The sequence below is a fragment of the Heteronotia binoei genome, chromosome 4 (assembly GCF_032191835.1).
Source record: "Heteronotia binoei isolate CCM8104 ecotype False Entrance Well chromosome 4, APGP_CSIRO_Hbin_v1, whole genome shotgun sequence".
NCBI lineage: Eukaryota > Metazoa > Chordata > Lepidosauria > Squamata > Gekkonidae > Heteronotia > Heteronotia binoei.
In genome coordinates, this window is record NC_083226.1 from 175,922,485 (window position 1) to 175,927,334 (window position 4,850).

At 45.0% G+C, this 4,850-nt stretch overlaps 1 non-coding gene across 1 annotated transcript; it reads left to right on the top strand.

Moving 5' to 3' along the window:
- Nucleotides 1-443: 443 nt before the first annotated feature.
- TRNAN-GUU (transfer RNA asparagine (anticodon GUU)) lies at nucleotides 444-514 on the top strand. The gene has a single exon. It is a non-coding gene; the product is annotated as a tRNA-Asn (tRNA).
- Nucleotides 515-4,850: the final 4,336 nt, after the last annotated feature.

Consider the following 4,850-nt stretch of genomic DNA (forward strand, 5'->3'; position numbering starts at 1 on the left):
TAAAATAGATAAAAATATGGAGCAGAGGTCCATCAGTGGCTATTAGCCACAGTGTGTGTGTGTGTATATATAAAATTTTTGCCACTGTGTGATACAGAGTGTTGGACTGGATGGGCCATTGGCCTGATCTAACATGGCTTCTCTTATGCTCTTATGTGAGAAGACACACATGTAGCTGCCTTATACCGAATCGAACCCCTTGTCCATCAAATTCAGGATTGTCTACTCTGACTGGCGGTAGCTCACCAGGGTCTTAGGCAGAAATCTTTCTCATCACTTGCTACATGGTCTTTCCACCTGGAAATGCTGGGGGTTGAACTTGGGACCGTTTGCATGCAAACCAGAGACTTTTTCTTTGCACCATAACCCCTCCCCCAAGAACTTCCTCTTATGATGGAAGGTGCACTCATCACAAACACATGGAGCTGCTTTTTTGGGGGGAGGGACAGTGGCTCAGTGGTAGAGCATCTGCTTGTTAAGCAGAAGGTCCCAGGTTCAATCCCCGGCATCTCCAACTAAAGAGGGTCCAGGCAAGTAGGCATGAAAAACCTCCGCTTGAGACCCTGGAGAGCTGCTGCCAGTATGAGTAGACAATACTGTCTTTGATGGACCCAGGGTCTGATTCAATAGAAGGCAGCTTCATTTGCTTATATGTTTACTGAATCAGACCTATGGCCTATCAAGATCAGTATAGTCTACGCAGACTGTAAATTGCTCTCCCAGGACTCAGGCAAAGATCTTTCACATCACTTGCTGCCTGATCCTTTCCCCTAGTGATGCCAAGGATTGAACCTGGGACCTTCTGCATGCTAAACAAATGTTCTGCCACTGAGCTATGCCCTTTCCCAATCCGATCGCCTTCTCCACCAACTGTTACCCAAGTAGGCAGTCTACTAATTAGTTGGGGAAAATAGCAAAGGAGACAGGGCAAGAGGTGGGTAACAGGAATTCTCCACCAGGATTTTTCCCCTTAAAAGCACTCTCAAATAAGCCAAACGGATATTTCCCAAAAAAAGGTTTTCATTAAGAAGGAAAATGAATGCAAAACAAAATGTATACCCGCAGAAACACAGAGAAGAAACTGACTAAGAAAACAGGGAAGAAGGGGAGAGATTGTTAGGGAAGGATGATAATTACCAATCTTGAAGAGGTCCATGGAAGATGCAAAACAACCAGCATTTTGAAAGACAAAAGAGACAAGAACCCACAGTGCAGAGGGGTATATGTGGAGGATCTAAGGCACACATGGACAGTTCTGGGACAGCAGGGTGGTCCAGTTATAGGAGAAAATGTACTCTCAGGCAGGGATGACTTGTTTGTCTGAAAGCAACGACTTACTGAATTAAGTTTGGTGTAGTTAATGAGAGCCAGTTTAGTGTAATGGTTAAGTGCAAAGACTCTTATCTGAGAGAACAGAATTTGATTCCCCACTCCTCCACTTTCAGCTGCTGGAATGGCCATAGTTCTTGCAGAGCTGTTCTTGAAACGGCAGCTTCTGTCGGAGCCCTCTCAGCCCCGCCTACCTCACAGGGTGTCTGTTTTAGGGGGGGATGTAAAGGAGATTGTAAGCCACTCTGATACTCTCCGGTTCAAAGTGAAGAGTAGGATATAAATCCAATATCATCATCATCTTCTTCATCATCATCATCATCATCTGCATTGGAGGTATGAGAAAAAGTTATGAAAATCTGATAGCTCCAGAAGTACCAGACAGGGAGGGCAATTAAGAAAGGAACTAGATTTAGGTGTTGGTTAATTGCTGCTTAATCAAAGGATAATAAGTATGGGGAAGCAAGGCTGTAGCCATGATGGGCTTATGCTTAGTGAATCAATAAGTCTGGGTCAACGCATTGTTCTAGAATCAAGTATCTCTCCAGGGCAAGGAGAGGGTGTAGTGAGTCAGCATTTCTGACTTGCATTTTAAACTGTTTTCCTATGCTGATGCCTGGCTGGTATCCATTTTAGGTCCATTTTGGCCCATGCAACGCACTAAGATATCAGGATGATATATGGAGGGGTGTTTCTGCTTTTATAAGTTATAAAGTGTCCCTCTGCAAGAGAAGGGATCTGACTGTTATCATAACCCCTGCCCTAGTCATAATCCCTCCTCAACCTCTACGGGTAACCCTTACCTCCCTCCCTCCCTCCCTCCCTCCCTCCCTCCCTTCCTTCCTTCCTTCCTTCCTTCCTTCCTTCCTTCCTTCCTTCCTTCCTTCCTTCCTTCCTTCCTTCCTTCCTTCCTTCCTCCCTCCCTCCCTCCCTCCCTCCCTCCCTTCCTTCCTTCCTTCCTTTCTTCCTTCCTTCCTTCCTTCCTTCCTTCCTTCCTTCCTTCCTTCCTTCCTTCCTTCCTTCCTTCCTTCCTTCCTTCCTTCCTTCCTTCCTGTCTTGTGGATCTCAAACATCTCCTGTTCATCTCTTGCAGCTCTCAAACATGTGACCTTAAGAACATAAGAACACAAGAGAAGTCATCTTGGATCAGGCCAATGGCCCATCCAGTCCAACACTCTGTTTCACACGGCGGCAAAAACAACAACAACAAAAAAAACAGGTGCCATCAGGAGGTCCATCAGTGGGGCCAGGACACTATAAGCCCTCCCACTGTGCCCCCTCCCAAGCACCAAGAATATGGAGCATCACTGCCCCAAACACAGAGTTCCATCTATATCCAGATGGACTGATGGACCTCTGCTCCATATGCTTATCCAGTCCCCTCTTGAAGTTGTCTATGCTTGCAGCCGCCACCACCTCCTGTAGCAAATTCCATTTGTTAATCACCCTTTGGGTGAAGAAGGACTTCCTTTTATCAGTTTAGACTTTATTCTATGTAGCTCTTACAATAACCAAGTTTGCTCACCTCTGAAGCAAATTATGGATGAGAGTGAGAGAGGGTTATTCATCTACCATGTTTACGTGTATGGATCAGGTGACTGGTTCACTCAGCTTACTGCTGGCATCTCCATTTGAGGAGGTGTAAGAAATTTCTCCGCCTGAAGGAAGGGTGGGCTTTTCAATGCCACAAGCACCTAGAAAAAAGCACTTTCTGCTTTTTCAAAAATGGACTCGGGACTATAAGAAAATTTCTGGAATATTGTGTTTATGGAACTGTTATATTAGGACTAGGAATGAACGTTGGAATATTTAAGACTCAATGAAATGATATCGAGACAGTGTTTGTATAATCCTTCTCAGGTGGTAATTGCTTTAATTATGGTTCTTGTTGTAGGTCTCTAAACCACTACTGGAATTGGATCTAACCAGTTCTCTCAGCATCTTACAATGTGTGACGTCGCTTTTGGTCAGGGGTAGAATTCTAGCAGGAGCTTCTTTGCATATCAGGCTACACCCCCCCCCCCCGATGTAGCCAATCCTCCAAGAGCTTACAAGGCTCTTTTTTGTATGCTCCAGGAGGATTGGCTACATCAGGGTTGTGTGGCCTAATATGCAAAGGAGCTCCTGCTAGAATTCCACCCCTGCTTTTGGTTGTGAAATGTTGCATCATCATACAATGTTGATTCCACTATCCCCACTATCCCTGCCCCCATAGATCCCTGGAGTTTGCCATCCAGCTGAAACTGAAACCTTTTATGCTCTCTCTCTCTCCGCCCCCCCCCTCCCAAACCTTCTTCTGTCTCTTGGGTCCTTATTCTACAAGGCCCTGTCCATCTCATCCACTTGCAGAGAGAGATAGCAGTTGATAACTTTACATAATTAACATGTGGAATTAACATGTGGAATTCACTGCCACAGGAGGTGGTGGCGGCCACAAGTATAGCCACCTTCAAGAGGGGTTTAGATAAAAATATGGAGCACAGGTCCATCAGTGGCTATTAGCCACAGTGTGTGTGTATATATATATTTTTTTGCCACTGTGTGACACAGAGTGTTGGACTGGATGGGCCGTTGGCCTGATCCAACATGGCTTCTCTTATGTTCTTATGTTCATAAATTGTGTTCCATTAATTGTGAGGTTAAAAAATTGCACTCACTTGGATACAAAGAGGAGTCAGGATCAAAGAGAACTTTGTTCATTTCTTTTGTAATTTGTGCCATCTCTTCCTTTATTTATCCGCTTGTAAAGGGAATGGGCATTTGTACCCTGCCATCTTTCCTCCCACCCTGTCCAACATTGCTGGTTGCTAAGCAGACCCTTGGTTGCTAAGTAGAGTAGGAGAACATAAGAGAAGCCATGTTGGATCAGGCCAATGGCCCATCCAGTCCAACACTTTGTGTCACACAGTGGCCAAACAAACAAACAAAAAACAAGTGCCATCAGGAGGTTCACAAGTGGGTCTAGAAGCGCCCCCCCCCCCAAGCACCAAGAATACAGAGCATCACTGCCCCAGACAGTTCCAATAATATACTGTGGCTAATAGCCACTGATAGACCTCTGCTGCATATTTTTATCCAATCCCCTCTTGAAGCTGGCTATGCTTGTAGCTGTCACCACCTCCTGTGGCAGTGAATTCCACATGTTAATCACCCTTTGCGTGAAGAAGTACTTCCTTTTATCCGTTTTAACCTGACTGCTCAGCAATTTCATTGAATGCCCACGAGTTCTTGTATTGTGAGAAAGGGTGGAAAGTACTTCTTTCTGTACTTTCTCCATCCCATGCATAATCTTATAAACCTCTATCATGTCACCCCGCAGTCGACGTTTCTCCAAGCTAAAGAGTCCCAAGCGTTTTAACCTTTCTTCCTAGGGAAAGTGTTCCAGCCCTTTAATCATTCTAGTTGCCCTTTTCTGGACTTTTTCCAATGCTATAATATCCTTTTTTTGAGGTGCGGTGACCAGAATTGTACACAGTATTCCAAATGAGACCGCACCATCGATTTATACAGGGGCATTATAA